At 41.7% G+C, this 20,972-nt stretch overlaps 1 protein-coding gene and 1 long non-coding RNA gene across 3 annotated transcripts in view; one reads left to right on the top strand and one right to left on the bottom strand.

The window, feature by feature from the left end:
- LOC117205720 (alpha-2B adrenergic receptor-like) overlaps positions 1-20,972 on the top strand; it is a 118,762-nt gene that overhangs the window by 60,526 nt on the left and 37,264 nt on the right. The window lies entirely within an intron of this gene.
- LOC117205723 overlaps positions 1-20,972 on the bottom strand; it is a 62,841-nt gene that overhangs the window by 25,698 nt on the left and 16,171 nt on the right. The window contains exon 3 of one of the 2 annotated variants that reach the window (XR_004487281.1): positions 4,826-4,980. The exons of the other annotated variant lie outside the window; for it this stretch is intronic. This is a non-coding gene — a long non-coding RNA (uncharacterized LOC117205723). Of the gene's footprint in view, positions 1-4,825; positions 4,981-20,972 lie in introns of those variants that run through there. 2 annotated transcript variants of the gene reach the window in all.

The following is a 20,972-nucleotide window of genomic DNA, read 5'->3' as shown; positions in this document are numbered from 1 at the left end:
TATGAATAAAACTTATATTCTTTGCATATTAAAATTTCTCACAAATGCATAAACATTTGCAGTCTAGTTACAAGGCACGGTGAACACGAAATCTAAAATACGCTGTAGTCACGTAGCGCAACCAAATCGTGTGAAAACTAAACAAAATCCAGCCGATATGTCGAACGTCTTGCACCAACGCCAGTACAAAACGAGCCGAGGAGCATGTCGTCGTCTCCCTTTATCCACGCCATCCTTCCTCGAAATGGAGGATAAACGAGAGTAGAGAAGCAAGTCCTAGGAATCGCAATTTTATCGCGGGAGAATAATTCGACGTACGATTCGTCTTCCCCTGGTGCTAAATCAGCCGGTACGGTGGATTCTTTAACCTGCTAGACGTCCTATAAATCCACCCCCGCGTCAACGATCTTCGTAATATCGTAGAAAGGGGCGCTGTAACCGTGTAGCGCCGGCTATACGTCGACTTCACCAGCCGCTAACCCTATTCTAACGCGTCGAACACTCGGTTGCTTTATCTACGAAATTCCAAGTGCTTCGGAGTTGGTAAGCCCCAATCCTGTTTACAAATGGCTATACCGCCCCTGGCGCGGAACTATGGTTATCGTTGGTCGCGGTATTTCCGTGCGAGCCACGCTTCGCGACAGAGAGAAATGTCGAAGGAAACGGGCGTTCCCATAGGTCGCGGTCTCGCCTTCGTCCTAGGGATATTAGTTTCTCAGCCGTATACCGTGCTCTCTGGTTCTCGATACGCTTCTCCGGATAAATGGAAAACCGTCTGAGCCGCTGAAAAGCAAGTAATTTCACCTTCCTACAATTTCAGCTTGTCTTGACGAAAATACATCGTGCACCTAAATGAAAGACTACAGAATGATTGTCTTTTCTTTAGTCGGAAAGGAACGAAGGATGAATGCGGTTACTGTTTAAATTAGGTTGATAAGTTTAAAGAACTGTCTGAACCTTTCACCATTTATCAAAGCGGATTCCATAGCTCTGTTTAAAGTTTCACAATTTGCTGACTTCATATCCTAGAATCTCTTTCTATCGGTTGAAACGAGTTCAACCCGATGCTCTATTCAATTTACCGACATAGGGAGAAAAAAAAGATGAAATTGCTTAAAGACGCCGAGCTCGAATAGTCGCGCCGAGATAGTCGCAGCAGAGAAGTAAGGAGAATTATTCCACGACGAGTCAGACTACCGGAGCAATGCGTCAGAGATCACCTGGCAGAGCGATGGTCGAGCTGACACCTTGGAATTTATGACTTCCCGGCACTGAGGCAGCGAGCAATCGGATAGAAACGATAATGGAGTTTCTTCGCGAGCAGAGGCAGAAAGACAAAGACGTTCGGCCGAACGATCAAGCTCGATGGAATTGGTAGAAAGAAGAAAAATTCGATTCGTCGGCTCCTAAAGCCAGCTGGTCGGTTTGCTCTCGAAATTTCCTCGAATCAGCTTCGGACGGAATTTACGAGGAATCATCCCGGACGTGTCAATGAAATTTCTCGCGTCTACGTGTCACGTATTCTTTGCTATTTCCTTCGTACGAAAGACTGACCCAACGGAATCGATCCGAATAAATTGTTTTTCCTCCGAATGAGCCTTCGTTTGGGAATCGTTTACGTGACGAATCCTTTGTCCGATTCTTGGTACTCTTTGACAAAACGAGAGTCGGTAATCCGTAAGGTGAGAACTTTCTTCTCGATCGAGAATCAAAAAGATCTTCGTTTTCCAACGATTCGAGTGCTTCTCAGAAGCAATCACTTTCAATTGCGCGCGAATTTTCGATGGATATCTTACACGGAAGATCGTTCTTTCTTCGACACGATCGATGAACGTTAACTAGGAACCGAAGGCAGCTGCAGCTTTCTTCTAGAACTGGGACAACTTGATAAGTGCAATTAATCTCGAGAAGGGTGACAATAATAGCTACGAGGGGGTCGACGTATTAAAAATTCCTGATATCCTAACGGGCACAACCAACTCGTTTCCAAGAGGCGGCTAGTTAATTGCCAGGACTTTACTCTCGAGCGAATCCATCGCGCGATTATTTCGCGTAGGCCCATTTTATAAGACTTCGGTAATTTGACAACATACAAGCAAATCAATCGTAACAAAATGTACGTAATAAATATATGCACGGAACAGAATAATCAAACAGAATATATAATAAAATAGGAAATATAGAAAAAATATGGCAAAGAGTAGAATACTGATTCTATCAAAGTCTGCCTCTTAAAGATCTCGACACACATACTTGCCATGCGCGTGTGTCTCCACGTTAGTTGGTAGCTTGTATTCAGATCTACTTATGCATTTTCCAAATCCCTCGCACACTATCGATACCTCGGTACAAACATTTGCAACAGTTCTATCCATGCGAAAATTCTCGTTTCTATACTATATTCGTACACGCTTGATTCCTTCAAGATATAATAATTCGATATAATATAAAGTTAAGGACGAAACTTCTTATTCGTTTGATTTTCCGAGCACACGCTCTTATGGACCGGCGGATATTATTCCTAATCTTTCATTCTAACCGCGAATGAAATAATTAAATTTCCTGTTAGTCCTTTTCGTACGGTATTCGCGAGTTAAACGTTTCCAAGGCGAGTTTGAGACGAGAGTTACTACTCTTCCAGTTCAACGGAACGCTCTTGGGGAAATTAAGGAAGATAAACGAAATACATTAAACGTAATAATGTTTCGTATGTATGAAAGCGAACGCACAGTCGGAAATAGCGATTAAATAATGACTCCGCGGAGCGAAGCTATGGTCGGGCGTATAAGTCTCTTTCTATGAAATTATGATTCTTGAAAGGACTTTGGAGAGGCGGTTTGCCAGGAAACGAAGTCTACTTTAGGCGAGAACTCAGAGCTTCTGCAACGTTGAAAGGAACGTTAAAGACGATCCTTGAAGACGTCAGACAGCGATAATGACGGCGGGATGTAATTCTTCGAAGAAACTGGATTTTCTCCGATTTCAAGTAGATGAGAATCTTCTAAGGAAGCATCGGTCTAAATGACAACGTAGTTCGCTCAGCTTCACGATACACGTTATTCGATACTCAAAACTTTCGTTAGCACAGAGCTCTTCGTCATAATACTTGGAGGAAACGAGTTTACGATTAAAAAAAAAAGTACATCGGAGCGGCCGCAAACGTGTTGCGATAAATCAAACGGAAATCGAGCGCGAAATAGAAGCCATTAAAATACAAGGGTCGCGCCATTCGTTCTGCTCTGTCATTTCTGAACCAATCGCTTCGACTCGTGCAAACATTCCGAAACGATTGCGTTTCGGTTTCAAGGCAGGTAGTCTAAAATACAACGTTTATATTTTCACAACAGCCAAAAGAATTTAAAGAAAATACTCTACGCTTGGTACGTTTATTACTACGCAACGAAATATCCAATAATAATACACACGGAAGTTACGTATCAATTCCTGCGATCGATCCTTCGATAGAATTTGCAGTTTGCAATAGAGAATCGCAGTTAGCGATGCCTCAAACAAATTCCCCGCATTCTGTACCTGTCGCTCGTCAAAGACAGACGGGAATCTCCTTTCAGCTATTCCTGGTAATCAGCTATATTTTTCTTTTCACGCTTGTTACACGATACCTTGGAGATTGTTAGCGAACTGCAATCCTCAGCTTTTCTACCTAACTACTTTCGCATAAAACAGATTGCAGTCTGTTTGGAGTTGACTCGACCACAGGCAGACGCTTCGATTGGTTGGCTGATGAAGCGCGGACTTATTCTACTGCGCCGGGCTTCGCACGACCGACAGTAGATTCAGCTCGTGGTATGTCAAACGATCTCTCGCCGCGTGACTAAATAACCTTCTTGTTTACAATGATTGAAGTCTATCATCGTTGCTACAGTAATATGAATTATTAATAACGTGATTGTCAGTGAAATTATCAATAATTAAATTAATAAGAAGCGATGCAAGGTTTGACACTTAGAAGTAAACTATTCAAACTTCTTATTTACACGTTTTTATTTTACAAGTTCCGTAAGACCACCGATCGTGAATGCGTTAAAGTTACATAACATGACAGTTTCTGCAACAAGATTAATCACGGTATATTAAGAATGAGCGGAATAATTTTTAACAGCAGACAGTTCCATGGATATGATCATTAACGAGAATGGACAAAATTGTTGTTCAGCCGTTTTCGAGAAAACTGCAATGAACAAAGAAGACGTTTCTTATACGGTGGTAAGATAAAGTGTCGTTCTAATTTGCATCGTAAATTTTTGACAACGACTGGACGCCAAATATTTATCTTGCATTGTGCCAGCAACCGAGCGGACTAATGGCGCCCAGCAGTTGCACTCTCGGTCGAAACAACGCAATGTACGAAGAGAGAAAATATAAACTGCTCGACGGCCAGCATTTCATCGGGGATTAGCCTCCACAGCAGGCCAACCTACATCCATTTTTGTTATCCCTCCATCTGACCCATGGAAAGGCTCAGAAATCAGCCCTTTCTCGTCTTAATCTTCGCTCTTTGTGACAGCATTTATCGCCGCGTGATGCTTTAAAAATCGAGCATTCACGACCAACCGGAGAACAAATATATTACGGTCCTATATAGCGACGCGAAAATGCTAAATGATCGATCAAAGTCTTTCTTTGAATATTTTATTACTAAAATATCTGGAGATGTTTGTGATATAAAAACATCTACATCTGCAACATTTCATTATTTTTGGGTTCCCAATGTACAAAACGTCATAAACTTATGGGGTTTATCGTAGGTGTACAAAACGATGATTTTGACTTTGACCTGTTTGAAGCCAAACAGGCGACCCCTTAAGATGAGCAAGACTATTCACGAGGAGAAAAACAGGGTGAAGATATCGTCGGCTGAAGATCCAGGATTTTACACTTCGGAAATTAGGCGAAGCGAAAACACGGTGACACCGAAAGTCTTGCCAACTTCCTTTTCTGCCTTGCGATGCCATAATCATGCTAGAAGAAACAAGCAGGTTGCCTCGGAAGTTGGTATCGATTGTCTAACAGCAATTGGAATCGCTGCTGAAAAAATGTGATGAAAATTAACAATGAACAGATTCCTTTAGCTTACGATTTAGTAGAGTCGATGAAATTACAATTAATAGAGTATCGAGTCCAATGTATAACAATCGAATATGCAACGATGCCTCGTTTATTAAAGCTGCCTCGTTTTATTAATTTACTTCATTGTTACGTATAACTGCGTCATACGAAACAATAGACGTATTTCGTTTAACGATTAATCAACGATCACATTTTAATAGAATCAACAGATCGCTTGAATTGGCTCGCTTTTGCTGGGATGTCTCAGCGTAATCGTCGAAATTGTCGAACTTAAGGAGTTCCACGATGAACATCGTGTCGACAAAAGCGTGAGCTTTGCTATGCAAACAGTTACCCAAGAAAAACAATTTAATTCAATTTGCCTGGTCGAGGTTGCTGTAGAGTGGGCGGTGAACGCAAGCAGAAGTAGGAAGAACAATAAAAGCGGAAGCCGCGTAGAATCGGAGACAAGGTCAGGGTCGCTTGTCCCACGGCGCCGAACTGTGGCTGCTAATTGCGTTACATCGTCAAACGTCCTTCACAACGTGATAATTAGCCGTAATTACTCACATAATGCAACGAAGTATAAAAATAGGACAACGAAAAAAGAAACCAGGAAGACACCCCTTAACTACTGGCTTTCCTTCCACCAACGCCATTTTAGAGCTTCTTCCTCTTTCTTATTTCCTTCCTACCATAGAGGAAACCTCGCGATGTTGCAAAGTGTACCATCCCCGTCCCCCGAATTCGAACCACCCCCAACAATAACCTGTTCCCAACTCGGTGCGAGTCGAGCGAAAATAGAGCTTCGAGGAGACAATGTGTACCGAGTGTTTCCCTGCTTTTGATCGATCTCGAATGGCTTTTCAGTGTAACCACTTAGCAAGCAAAACATTCCTGTTCGCGTACGAGTTGAGTCGCTATAAATTAGCTTTTTGAATTTTCATCGCGTCTCGATAGACGCTTCTCGCAATACGATATATTATTTCGCAACGGTAAATGGAACCTCGAATCTCGGGCGAACAAATTTCTGCTGAATTTTGGAGAAGTACGATTTTTCATAGAACAGCGAGGCAGTACGGAGCCATTCACAGGACTTCTTCAAGTAGCAACATTAAACGAGAAACGTTGACACTTAAAGAGAATGGATCTCGAAGACGTTTCAGCCACGCGTGGAATTACGTTTGCGAAACGACTGGATTCCGCGGCGAATGGAGAATTTGAATAGTTATCTGCCCGGGCGGATGGAAAGGAGAATTTGTAAAAAGAGGTTGGAACTTTTTCCGGTCTTGTAAATGTCAGAAACTGTTCTCTCTATTTCACTGTTTCTATACCCGTTCGATCGAACCAACAAAACCACCCACTCTGGCGCGCACAGCCGAACCAAAACAACCCCTTTTTAGTGCAGACTAAAATATATTGTTTGCAGCCACCTTTCCGTTTTCCTTGCAACAGCGCTGAAAAAAAGCATTCTGCGCGTTTTCACCCTTCTAATTGCTCGCCTGCCAACAACCTATCAATCTTCGCAGTTGCTGTGCGATTGTCACGCAGACATGGTCGCCCTGTTTTCGAATTTCGTCCGATGAAATACCGATGAAATACCATTTCTGGATTGTGACAGTTTAAGGTTACAATCGAAATAGCTTGTAATTTTTATATACATTTTCAGATTGTTTAAAAACTTTATCAATATAACGATGACAGCCATGTTCCATTACGGTGCTACTGGAATTTGAAAATGTTTTACACAAAACACGCAATATCGACATAAAAGGTTTTCGCGGTATTGCTTTCATGACCCAGTGTACGTTTTCTGCCCGTATCGAATTTGCAAAGTACTTTGATATTTCCGGTAAGCCTCGGCTGCACGAAGAGCATCAATTCGTGCAGGTACTTGCGTATGAATTTCTCATTGCCGATTCCAACAGCATGTCGTGTGCACACGGAATTGGATTAACGGAACACTCGACGAAATCAAAGGGTTGCGCATTATTTTCGTAACATCGATATAACATGTTAATAACTGATAATCAGACAATCGCGCGTAATTACCGATATATTGTGCATTAATCAGCTGTCAAAAGATAACGCCGGCCAAATTAATGAGACACGTTAACGCGAATAATAGTATCTGTCTTTATAGAGGCTATCAGCTCCGTTGAATAGAAACGAAAATAATCGTTAAATATCGCGATGGAGGTTGGAAACGATGAATAACTTTAATCCTGGTATTTATCCGCTCGGTTCGTATCGTTAGTCGAGATACCGTGATCGATGTTACAAGAAGCCGGCGCTCGATCCGCCCACCCGAACATACCAGTAATTTTCTCTATTTATATTTTACGGGCCGTTCATCCCCTATAAATAGCGACGGCGGATAACGTCGACCGAAGTGTGCACACTTGTTCGCCGACTAGGCTCGCGGTCGCTGCACGCGCGTGCAGCACGCCGTCCGCCGAGTTGCGCGCATGTATTCATGCGGAAACGTCGGTCAAAGACGCCGAGTCACGCCAACCTGTGGGTCCTCGGCCTGATAGGCGGTTTGGTAACTACCTGCCTACCCACCAACCCTCCTTGCACCGGAACAGGGTTTCTCAAGCCACTTTAACGTTGGATTGATTAATAGCTGGAATTTTTCTTTTTTTTTTTTATTCATGAACCTGTTTAGATATTAGGGGTTTGTTGTTCAACTATGGCAAGAAACACGGTAGAATATTTGTTAAGCCATTCACTTTGCACAGTGCACGTAGCATTTGTAAAATTTCAGCCCACTTAATTTATGGTGATAATCCGTCTTTATAATTTAGATGAATTTTCGCAACGATATATGTATTTTATCTCGGTGCATTTTTGCCTGATACGTTTTTACTTCTTGCATTAAATTTATTACTTGAAGGTAAAGGAAGTTCGTTTTATACTTTCTCGTGCTCATCGACTTTTTCTGTGCACAGTTGGACATTACGGTTAAGATGAAACGACGATGCAACACCAGATCCTGAATATCGAACTCGGTTAACGTTCCTCAAGATTGTGTTTGCTCGGATTCCTCGACAGTCCTCGAGAGTTTGGTGTAGAGTGGATACGATGGTTCGTGATCAGACTGGAAAGTAGGTGCGGTTGCATGCTCGAGGGTGAAAGGGCGAGTCGGGGCAAAGTAATCGTAGCTAAATCGTGATAAGAATGTTTGGACACGATACCAGATTATTCGCAGCGAATAGTGCAATTACGGCAACATTATTCCCAGTTTTAGCAACGTCGAGAAAGGTACGAAGCACGGCCACGTATAAGTAAATCTGTTTCGAAGTAGAGTCGTCCTTTCTAGCTCGAACCGGAGATATTACCGTGCGAGGGTTGAAAGGATATTGAAACGATGCAACAGCTTGCTAGCGAGAAAAAGCAGAACCACTTGTCCCAGACGGTCGTTTGAGAGACGCTGCTCTATTGTGTATACGTTGCAAGCTCGCAAACCTTGGCAAGCTTGAGTGCATACAGCCGGCCGGTTTGCAGCTAGGGCTGGAATTAGAAAGGGACGTTGAAGAGAAAGAAAGCCTCCCTTTCCGGCAAAGCGAGAAAAGAAACAGGCGGCGTGGCCTATTGCCAGAGGCTCCGCCAAGAAAAATTCTAACGAGCCACTTCAACCTCGTGGTAGATAACACTTTAATCTCGCCGTGAGCTTACTTTTTATGTAAATGGCTATACTCGTCCGATCATTGGCTAGTGGATATTGTTACGAAACTCGTATCGTCTGAGATGCCACCGATAAGTCGTCATGCTCGAAACGGAATCGTGAATACTTCCAGGGGAACTGTACCTCCTTTTTTTACTCGGATCGTTGGAAACCGATCGTAGATTTAACGAGTTAACGCATCTCGAATTTGAAACGGTAATCGTATTTGGAACGAAGCGAAGCGAACCGAGAAACGCAATGACGCTATCGCCGGCCTCATTGAATATCAGCATTCTCATTTCAGTTCCGCGTAACGAGTAATTTCGTGATTAATGCGCGCCGTACTGCCGATTAAAGGGCAACAAATTGTCTCGGTTCATTCGTGCAGACATGGAAGAACGCGCTTCATTGTATAACAGATCGATTGTCAAGGATTTATTGACAGCTTTAATCGATTTCCAGAGGGTGACTATAGAGTCTCTGTTTACTGTTTAACGGTTCAAAAACGTCGATGTAAATGCATACGAAATTCGATCGAGTAAAGCAATATTACTTAGGCGTCATGAGAACTCGCACACTGAAATTCGTAATTCCAGAGGGTTACTATAGAGTCTCTGTTTACTGTTTAACGGTTCAAAAACGTCGATGTAAATGCATACGAAATTCGATCGAGTAAAGCAATATTACTTAGGCGTCATGAGAACTCGCACACTGAAATTCGTAACTTTATACAGTCCCTTAGAATGTAAAAAAGTCGATGGAAAGCAACTATATAGATTACACTGTGGTATTTTACAGAGGTGGTTTAAACGGTAGTTTACAAGGCTAGTAAGTAGAAGACGTCGACTTTGACGAGGCATCCTCAGTCATGGATACCAAATATGTATCCGCAAGAAATATGTATCTCCATCGTACGATCTGTAGTACCTTCGCCTACAGTGGTAACCTTATACCGTGATCAACTATGTAATGACGCGTTAAACACTTCCTTTCTTTCATCCTCCTATCTATTTATAAACTTTCATTAAGCTATTTTAATATTTTCTGGAATAAAAAAAGACGTCGATATCGTCGTACGTTGTGTACTAATTTTAAAACTCCTACTGGCAATAGTAATTTTAACGTAAAACAGCTAAACACGGAGAAAATCTAATAGGCCTAAACCAAAAGTGTAGTCGCTAAGACACTGTTATATCTTTATTATAATTTATATAATAATAAATTATTATTACTACATATTTATTATAGAGAATGATTATATCTGTCTATAAGTATAATATTAACAATTAATAAATAAGCGATATTTCTCAGATTATGAAGAGGATGTAAAATAGTATTTAGTTTCAGAACCAAATAGAAATTCGATTAGATTCAGTAAATAGCATATCGTATTTCAAAAGTGCTGTCCTGTAAGAAATGGAAGGTGTGACTTATCGTGTTCTTCCCTCGAAATCTTTCTGTATCCGCGTTACGATCTAAGAGGAAAACTAAATGTCATGTTTCAAGACCAGCGATCGTTTTAACGGTGTTATAAACCGAGGCCTTTAGCAAAGACAATTGTAATTTTCGCGATAGCAGATCGATTTCAATCCCCTTACACGATGCGGGGCCGGTGTTCCGAGAAGACTGCCGCAAAAGGGAATATCAGGATATCGCGTGTCTCGATTGACGTTCGAATGGAAGGAACATCAGTGGACGGGGTCACGCGAACGGCGTGTTTCCTTACGCGTCTGTGCATGCAACACGGTGCATTTGCACCGAGGCGACCGCGATATAGAGGCGACTAGCGCGTGCATATGGATGCGCATAATTACGAAAGTGATGTCGGCCAGCGGGATTCTCTATACAGATCGTGTAAGGACGTACGTGTTTTCGCGTATCCGTGGTCCGAGGAGAGTACAACGACCACACGGCCGCGCGCCACCGTCCTTGATATGCAATGTTTAATGAATAGCTCTCCTCGGTGTGGGCCAGGCCGCCTAGCCAAAGTCAGGAAGCGAGGGAAGTTGACATCCGTGAACGTACGGCTTAAAACGTGGAATTATTCATGTAACGATTATTTTCTCCCGTGAATAGAAATTAACGCGACTCCATGAATAACTAAAAACAGTGGGCCGACCGCGAATTGTCCTGGCCAATTAAAATGGAAACTGTATCCACGTTTCTCTTATCTTTTTTTATTTCTCCTCTCCCTTTATTTCAATTTCGTTGCAAGCTTCAGGCACGAAGGTCGTTACTACTGGTCATAGGGAAACGCAGTCTCATACAATGAACGTTATCGTTATTTCATTACGACCCCAGTTACCTTTTAATTGAAAGTAGTAACTCGCTGTACTTCCGAATGGTGGCGAGTATTTTATGACGGACGAATGATTTTTATCAGATTTTATTAGCGTCGTTAGGTTCTCTGGCAATACGTATAGAATCGATTTAAAGTCGGGAATGTACGTTCTACTCTTTGGTGCACCGGCGACACGAGGTTTGAAGTATCACTCGATCGTAGCAAAGTTTAAACTCCGGTCCACGACGAGCACAGCGCACGTGGGTGTAAGGTAATTTACAACCGGCCCGGTGTACACCATAAAACTCAATACTTCCCTTGGTGCCCTAAAAGCGCGTCACTTTAAAAGTTCGTAATCACTTCGCAGCAACGTTGACGAGCAAGATTAACGTTTAATAACCCTGTTCTCTTTTGTCAAACTCGCTGAAACGATAAAACTCTTTGAAATTAATGAATTTCACAAATGTCCCTACGCAATTATTGTTTGTAACTTTGAGGACATCTTAACGGATTTATGGTAACAGTACGTCAAATGTACCACTTGTATTACTGTATTTTCAATCTTTGTTCCACCGTACAACAAATTCTATCTTCCCTTCTCTTAATTCTTCGTGATTCCGACCCCCACATCAATAATACGCTCGTAACGAATCTTAAATTTATCCACAGGTGGAAACTGATTGATTAACTTCGGCCGTGCACCCAGTGGTGCCTTATTTTCGATCACGTTCCAGGTTGATTAGAATTCAATGAGCACCGGTCAAAGAGAAGCGAAGGAGCATCGAAAGAGAGGGAGTAGAAATAGGAAAACGTATGACCTCGCCAACTTTCAGTAGCCCGGTCTCATTTGACCTGTTTGTCGCATCGTGGCTAGTCCCGCGGGAGAGTTGCTTTCATAAATGGCCGGGCGAAAGTTTCTTCGAACGGGTAACTTTTAATTTCGAGTTGACATTCGCCTCGGAGAGAACCGGCCGCGGCTAGAAGGAGACTGGTTTAATAACCCGCGGTTCGTGTGGCCTGAGAGCCGCGAGACTATAACTTTAAAAGCCGACCAAACAAAATTTCCACGCCTGGAAACTTGTAGTTTGCCGCGTGATTTTCAACCCTGACTGACTTCCATCTTTTCAGTTCCATTCTCTCTTGTCTTTTGACGAGGACGACGTTTAATCGACTCTACTTGGCTTGTTAAGATCGCCATTCCACGTTTCTCCACCAGCGAGACTCCATCTACCTTCCATCATTTTTTCTTTCTTCTTCTAGTTTCGTCGCATTGTTCTCTTCTTTCTCTTCTTCTATGCAAAAGATAGGAAGGGGCCGATATCGTTACTCGACACTCGAAACATTTCTCTGGCGATTTATCACGGAAGATACGTATTCTCTGGCGATTGAGGAGAAACAGAAAATCATTCGACGGAGCGTACGTCAGATTCCACTACATTCAGCGGCCACTTTCTCGTTTAAGTAACCAGACGTATATCTGCGATCGAGTTCAGACTATTCTCTATTCGCCGATAAAGTAGCGCGAAGAGAACGAGCCAAGTCAGTGAAGCAACATGCTCGAACAATATTAGTCGAAACAGAGAGACGGTCAAAGGAATGATAGAAAAGTGATGGAAAGCGGAGAGAAGTGGCAAAGGTGGATTAACCGATATTCGTTACAAATAATGGGGCCATTCCGGCTCGATATCGCCACAGTGAACACGCGCCGGATATTTCAAAGTAATTTACGTATGTATGATTATTAATGAAAGAGCCATTATTCACTTTAATCCGCGCAGACGGCCGGACCACCGTTAACTATCAGTTTTATCTATTCGTAAAAGCATAATTCGGATTCTGATGAAATTTTCGCGCAGCGGAACCAACGCCCAAACCTCTTTCACGTAGAAATCCGTGAAAGATACACACAGTCCGCTTAGCTGCCGATTAATTCGCCGTACAAAACGTGAAAAGATACACAGACTTTGTTTAACTGCCAATTAATTCACCGTACGAAACGAAAATCACGTTACCCTTTGTTCAGAAATCTCTAGGCTTACTTCGAAGTACAGCTTTCATCAGCCTGTGTTCACAAGTATCGAGGCATTTATAAAAATTTAAGTAAATCCAGAGAATCATAAGAAATTAACGAATCATTTAAGAGTGATTATTCCATTCGAAACGTTAGGTATAAAGGATTCTCTCTGTTCGATATTATAGTAATAATTTCCATGCAATTCAATGTAATACTTAGCAGAAATTGCAGAAGGATTTAAACGGTGAATTATTCGCTATATGCATCAATAAACGGAGGAATAGGGCTGTTTAATTAAAATTGTTAAAATTTGCAGAAGAAACGGTTGAAAATCCACAGAGGATGGCGAGAATGACACTGTAACGCAATTTCTAACATCGGTGCACCCTATGATATCTCGTTACCGGGATCAACCTTCTCAAATATTCGTCAAAGCAACGTGCAACGTCCGAGGCAGCGAACTATTACGCTTTCCATGTCGGAGGCCGCGATACACGGCGGCTCTCAAACAGACTTAATCGCCGTGTATTGAGCGATCCGGCCGGATAATATTCATTAGAAATTCTCAGTGCAGCCAGCCGTTCCATTTTCGACTCGACGTGCCACTCAACGACAGCCGCTCCGACTTCATTTTCCCTCCCTGCAACATCTTCTCTTTTCGTGTCATGGCTGCGGCATTTTCTACGCTTATCCGCCAAGGGAAACCCTTCGTCACGTTCGCTTTGGAGCACTCCTTTCCTCGTTATGCACAAAGACAAGGGGATAGAGCATGCCGTTGCCTTTCCCGCTCATCGAGTCTCTTTGTGTTGGTGCACGATGCAGCCGGACACTGTGGTTGCGTCATATTCCGCTGCGTCGTCCTTTTCCTCCATCGTGTTTCCGCGTACACGATAGGGTCTTCTTACCCCTCTTTCATTCCTTACCTTTACCCATCTTTCTTTTTATTTCACCTCGATCATTGTGATCCCTACGATCCTCATGTTGTGCTCGTGGTCTTGGCATAGTCGCGTTAACGAACCGACAATAGACTGGTCGCCGAAGGCTATCTTGCACGCGTTCTGCGCACCAGTGTGTTTGCTTGCTTGCTGGTGTACGTTAGGCCACGGAAGGGGAGAACACATCGGTGATGTATTTCCTTGGGAATGTACCAAATGTTAGATACCCCGTACATTGCGTGGGAAACCCTAAAGAGGAGATTCCTATTTCGATTCTGATCAGATCTTACTTTTATCCTACGTTTTCGAGGTTTTAGCGTGGGATGTTCTGTTCACGAGATGGTAGATACAGTAGGTGGGGAACGATATAGGGAGTAAAATTGGTCAGTGATAAATATTTAGAACTTTCAATGATAGTAGTAAATGACGGTGTGAAAATTATAGTGGTATAACAGATACTTCTTTTCAATAGGTAGTTTAAACTTATAGTCAAGTGACTTCACGAAACGATAATAGACGTTGCTTGTAGTAACATTAATTTGTACACTTTGATCAAATTTACATTTTGTTGTTGCAAATCGATCAATGTGCTCGCACACTTATGAACGATGGCGTATATGTGCAGGAGGCAACGAAATGAAAATTCAAAAGTGCGTGGAGAAAATTCTTCAAGAAACACGACAGGGAGAAATACGTATACAAACGAGTTAGATAGCCGACAAAGTTGATTCCAAGTTCTGCGAGATATCTGAATTGTAAATGTTTTATGGCGCGGTTGCAGTATTTCTTGGCATCGTGGAAAGAGAAATATTTATAACGTCCACGCGATCGTGCTTTTTCCATCGAGCGTTGACAATGGCACGCGCAGTGACGGCCGATTGATTTCATTTCGCTAATTGAAAACTGACTGATTACGGACCGTTATGGAAAGCAAACCAACATTATTATCGGTTTCGTGTGAAATTAACGAGCGTATTCTCGCGATGCTTTCGCAACATTCACAAATAAAGCGTGCTTCTGTCCGAAGTTCGCAAGCTGCGATTTAAATAATTCCATTTAAAATTCATCTTGCAAGAGAATTAACTCGCTAACTGACTAATTTCAATGCTTCGATGTTCAACATCTCGAAACTCTAACTTCTACCTTCAATCTATAATAACAATTTCATCGCGTATTACCATAAATCATCTTGAAAAAAATTAATATTAAATTCGACTCTACAATCCATTTAAATAGCTGAAACTGTTATTTCGAACTTTCTGATTCCTCTTTACTATTCATTGTATTATCACGATTTGATAGAATTTGATGGATATTTCGTGGTAATTTTCTGAAAGCTGATTTCAGTTTCTTTACTAATGCGAATCCGATACAATAGAATGAAACAAAGCGACGCAGAGTTCGCAATAGATTGCAGTACAAAGCCCACGTGATATGATATCTAAAAGTATGACACGAATTTCGGACTAACTACATAGATCTATCTCTCGTTGCTTGTAGAATACGTGGGTGTGGTTGCAGGTGTGTTTGGATTGTAGGCGGTGATTGGTTAGGATTTGACAACTTTAAATTGGATGGAAAAGTGGATGTGATGAAGCTGAGTTGCAGCAGAGATAAAATTACGGAGAGGAGATTTAGAGATCGTGCCTTTTTGAGGATTAAAAAGTTTGCGAATGTTAATCGAATATTGCCCTATCGCAGATTTTCAAATATTTGAAAACGTTTCCATGTAACATATTTAAAGTTGAATAAATTATCTTATAATAATTCAGTTGAATTATCACCACGTGCTCCGTTACAAAAGCTCAAACAAGTCGGGGTATTTCTGTTTAGAAAATGATCCTTCATCATGATTTTCACTCGAATTTGCGAATATACTCAATTGCCGTTACTAACGTTACTTTATTTATATTTAATGGAATGTTTCGAAGACCTGAAAGTACTTCTATCTGGTAAATTGTTCCTTATGAAAAATTACTATCGTATTTCGATACTAAATATCCTCAAACTGCGCTGTGCAACGGGGAAAAACGTACACCACAGACACAGAACCGACGAAAAAGAGGGTAGTAGATCTGGAGTTGTAGTTCGAGGAGGGCAACACCTGTTCCTTTCACTCTTCAACGCCTCGTGTCCTCCTGCGGGTTGACCACGGGCAACTGGCCAGAAGCTATTAAAAGCGGAAACTGCAAGCGGAACTGGACACGGAAGTAGAGAGCCAAGCCGGAAGCGAGCCGTTTGCTGCCGCTACGAAACCGACGTCGCTCACTTCCTAACCGGACGACCGATTCTGCAGAGTTAACGCGCTCTTGAATTCTACCTCGAAACCATATCATTGTTGTAACGTGTTGAAGGCCTAATCAGAAGGAACTCGCGATGATTAATGAATACGTAATGAGTTGGTGGACTCGAATGAGTCGAAGTTTCTCGTGAAGCAGAATCTCGTGAATATCTTAAATGATCGAGATATCGAAGATAGAACAAAGTTCTCGATGATGGAAAATTACTAATGACCCAATTTCGTCCTGACAAATATGTGGTTTCCCAGTTTCTGGTTCTGGATATCATTAACTCTCGATGGTAGGTTTACGTAGACAATGATTAATTTCTAAGATGGCTATTCGCGCTGTATATTAATTTTTTTATTAAAATACGTACCTATTTGTGTGCGATAAATATCTCGTAATTTCTATATACATTTCTAGATAGATTTTCAATTTTATCACTATAATCACGACACTCGTGTTTCGTTACAGTGCTGATAAAATTTCAAAAAGTTTCCTAGAACGTATATAATATATTCGTAAAAGTTTTCTATGGTAAGCGTTCGAAGATACTTACGCGAGCCAGTGTGCGTTTCGATTTCATGAAAATTCACGTTTAATTCCAACGAGTTAGTCGGTTCAAACAATACATCACGAAACATCGTTGAAGGTGTCGCACGAAAGCCGTAGCCAAACCGCGTGTCACAGCTGCACGATATGCTTCGGGAAAATATGTTTCCATGGATTATTGGATGGGACACGGGTGCATCTCTTTTTGCGAATAAAACGCGATCGGTGCGACGTTGTCGGAAATTCGAGCGTCCTCTCAAATCTACATATCCTCGAACAACGTCGGAGGCTTCTTTCTTTACGAAACAAAAACTGGATTTTACCAAGAAAAACGATTTCGTTCCCCGGAACGATAGTGACATCGTTTTTCCACGATCGTCGAACAATGACGTCGTACAACTTGAAACCGATATCGAGAAATAGAAAATGAAACTTCCTTTTTCCTCGATGAAATATCGTAGTCGCGCAGCTTGATTACAAAACGATCAATTATTTCACAGGAATTATCTGAAGGAAATTGAAAGTAAAACTCACGGGAGTTTGGTTGAAATGGAAACTTGGAGGGAACAAAGTTACTCTATCGTACGCGGGCCGTCTCACGCTGATCTATGATCTAAATTTAATTGCTCAGAACTGCTCGAGTAGCTGAAATAATTGAGATTTTTGTACTAATTGATTTTAACATGCGAAAAATAAACGACAGGATATTGGAAATTAATTACCTTAAAAGTAATCAAAATTTGTAATATCCAATATTAAAATTGTACCGTTGCTTGTATCGCATTGCCATTAAAATTATTCAAATTTCGTGGAAAATATCTCTGAGGGTTTATAAAATGGTAAATGTGTATCAGATTGCAAATTTTCCCGCATTTTTATGCATTTATGAAAAAAATTGAAGGTACAAAGATATATGTGTGATGTGCACAGAATTCTGTACGCGGTGTGATAATACGCAAAAGTATTTGAATCGTACTGCTATTAATATTATTCAAGCTTCGTGCAAAATATCTCTAAGGGCTTATAAAATAGTATGTGCTTATTAGGTTATAGATTTTTATGTATTTATGAGAAATTTGAAGGTATAAAAATATAGTACACAAAATGACTTATATTCACAAAAATATAGACAAATATTCACAGTCAAAATCCTGAATTCCTTACCAAGAACTATCGAACTATTAAATTTCTTTTGTGGACTATCGTGCGACTCTTTCGCACGGAGTTGCACGCTCACCCTTCGCGTTAAGGTCGAAGAGTATATCGCGGTTATTAACCTTACACCCCTTCGCGAGGAGAAGCGCCGTTCCGTTTGGCTTGCGGGGAGGGTGGCCGCGAACAAGGGAAGAAGGATAAAGAGGAAAATGGAAACGGATTACGGTGCAACCAGTCGATCAATCGGGGGATGAATTGCACTTTAACGGTAATCGGAAACTGAGGAAGGAGGTATGGGCCGAAGCCACGAGACACGACCCTAACGAGAACGAGAGAAATACGCTGGAAAATAGAGAGAGAAGAACACGTACGCACGGTTGATGCAAGAGTGAGACAAGTAAGAAGAGAGAAGGAGGGAGAGGGAGAGAGAGAGAGGATGGAAAAGCCAAAGGGTAAGAAGAGAAACGTGAATCGATCGAGAACTTAATTTGATCGCTTCTCTATGGGAAAGAGGAAGCAAGAGAGGGAATAGAGGAAGAAAGAGACGAGCGTGGAGGTTGAAGAAAAGCCCAACGCCCAGAGGTAAAGCTGATTTACAGGGGCCGAGAGGGCTTTCTTCCTTTCTTCCTTTTTTTTGCGATGGATTGTTCCTTCGCCGCTTCTCCTACGAGAAAGAAACTTGTCTTTTAGTCGCTTTTCTGAAGTGTACTTCGCACGGCAGAATTTCTCTATAGTTTCCTCTGAATTACAAGCTTTGAGTTCCTTTCCTGTGTGCAAAACAATATAAGTATTATGCTTAAACATTTGCATTTAATTACTTGTGCAACAATTTGTTCGTTAATTGAATACATACTTCAAATAGAATTTACTGATTCGAGGAGGATATTTTATGACGGGCATCAATCTTATTTAGATAGATGTCTCTGAAGCTTCCAGTCCTCTTTTGTAATTTAATTTTTTCAACAATAAGCGATAATTATTAGAACGGCATTTGTACGATAAGACGTTTTTAACGTTTCTCCTGATAGAAACTTTGGTACGCATCTCGCATCCACGCATTCGTTTCGATCTTTCTCATTAGGCATGCAAATGATATCAGTTAATATTCATTAGCCGGTCGAGGAACTTTTCGTACACACGTCACATACCTTTCATGTTTCAACCTTCCCTGCTTCAACGCTCTAACGCCGTCCTGTTTTATTCGTTGTCGTGCAGATGCATCCTCCCTTTGTTCCTCTTTTGATATTAAACTCGATCAATTAGAGTAATTCAAGAACTAATGAACGTGCTTGCTATTCGGTGCCAGCTCGTACGACCGCGAAAGCTACCACGACGATGCTACCATTCTATCTTTGAATCGCGAGTATTCCCGTTATAATCAAAATTCGTACATTTTCGTAATGGCAAAACGTGGTTGAAGACAGGTAAAAGCCATAGAGAGCGTTCCATGTAAAGTTAATGGCCGCGTAATGAAGAAAGTGACGTGCGCCAAGTGCGAAGAACGCAATCGTGGCACGTGTTCTGTGTTTATCCACGTTTCCGACGATAATTGACAGGGTGCTTTTACGTAAACCTGTTTCGCAGACATTACGCTAACAGAAGCTTAGCCGAAAAATGTCGAAAGTAGAGGAGAGAAAGAAGTTTGCGTTTCTTTGTAATGTACACGTATTATTACGAATCGGACACGAAAATGTTTAGTAGACGTTTAAAAAATGTTGAATCTTATTTGAATACATAATTCTAAGTGATTGATCGATTCTCTACCAATCTAGGTCAATTATCGTGTTCCGTACCAAACCTGCATATGTCTGCGTGTCTACGGACGAGGTTATAGATTATTAAAAAAACAAAAATTGGTTAAACGTTTTTTGAGCAAGCTGCATATATCGATAAATATTCCACTTTCGATACGTCATTGGTGTTGTAAGCGGAGGAAATAGAAAGGTTAAAAGGTGATGGAGTGCACAGTGGCAGATGGCACTGGTGGCACGCTACATCCCACTTCCCCTTCCCTTTCACCTCTTTCTTTAATATTTATCCTATGCAGATGTATGAAAATTTTCCGCAGTTCAACTCGGAACTACCCCGCTGTGCTGTTTCTTCATTTGCATTCGTCCTTCCGCGATAACAATTCGCCCGGAAGGGCAATAATCACAATGGGAACGCTGCGGCCGCGAGCACGCATGCGTGACGCTCACTACGTGTATACGAATAATTCATCTTGCCCGGGAAATTTATAAGAACAGAGTTCACGATACACGATGGCTGTCATGAATATCAATCGTTGCCACGGGCCGCGCCGGTTTGATTCACGGCAACGTAGAGAAGCGTCGCGATAACGAAATTTATCGGTCGATTAACTGTGCCAAACGATTCAAAAAGCAATCCCCTATCCCGTTTACGAAAATTTCGATGCGTAAAAGCGGACGTGTCGTTCCGACGAAACGATCCAAAAAGAAACATAAAAAGAAATATAAATTTTCGCAAGGAAGCTGTACCACGCGGCTGTTTCCGTTGGAAAACTCGAACGAGACCGTTTTTTCCTCGAGTTCGACGCATCGTTTCGCGAAAGTACTTAAGATCGTAGCGTGCATTCTCTCATAAGGTGTAAAAAAAAGTTGCGAGGTCATAATGACGACAGAAATTAGAAAAGCGGCGCAGCGTGCACACGGAGCGGTATGGGTAAAAGTTCTCACACTCCATTAAGTATTTGTGCCGTCGTTGAAGCGTAGGTGTGAGACCAGGGCAATTTTCTCGGGGGTTAAATAGAGAAAAATGTACCGTGAAGTTTTGAAGTTGGTACGCTGGATCGTGTTTCGTATTTCTCCCCCGTCAACGTTCGCGTTCTTTAAGTTCGTGAGATCGCCGCGGCCATGTTCTTATTATAAAATATATATCGTTGGGAACGCGAATACGATCGTCGTGTGTTGTTCGTGTAATCGTGGCCCACATTTCGCTGTTTCGATTCGTTGCAAACCGTTGGACATTTTTACGCGTCATGAATAGCTGGAAAAATCGT

The sequence above is a fragment of the Bombus bifarius genome, unplaced genomic scaffold (assembly GCF_011952205.1).
Source record: "Bombus bifarius isolate JDL3187 unplaced genomic scaffold, Bbif_JDL3187 scf7180000007992, whole genome shotgun sequence".
NCBI classification, from domain to species: Eukaryota; Metazoa; Arthropoda; class Insecta; order Hymenoptera; family Apidae; genus Bombus; species Bombus bifarius.
The sequence above is the reverse complement of the archived record's forward strand: the minus strand, read 5'-3'. Positions and strand labels throughout refer to the sequence as shown.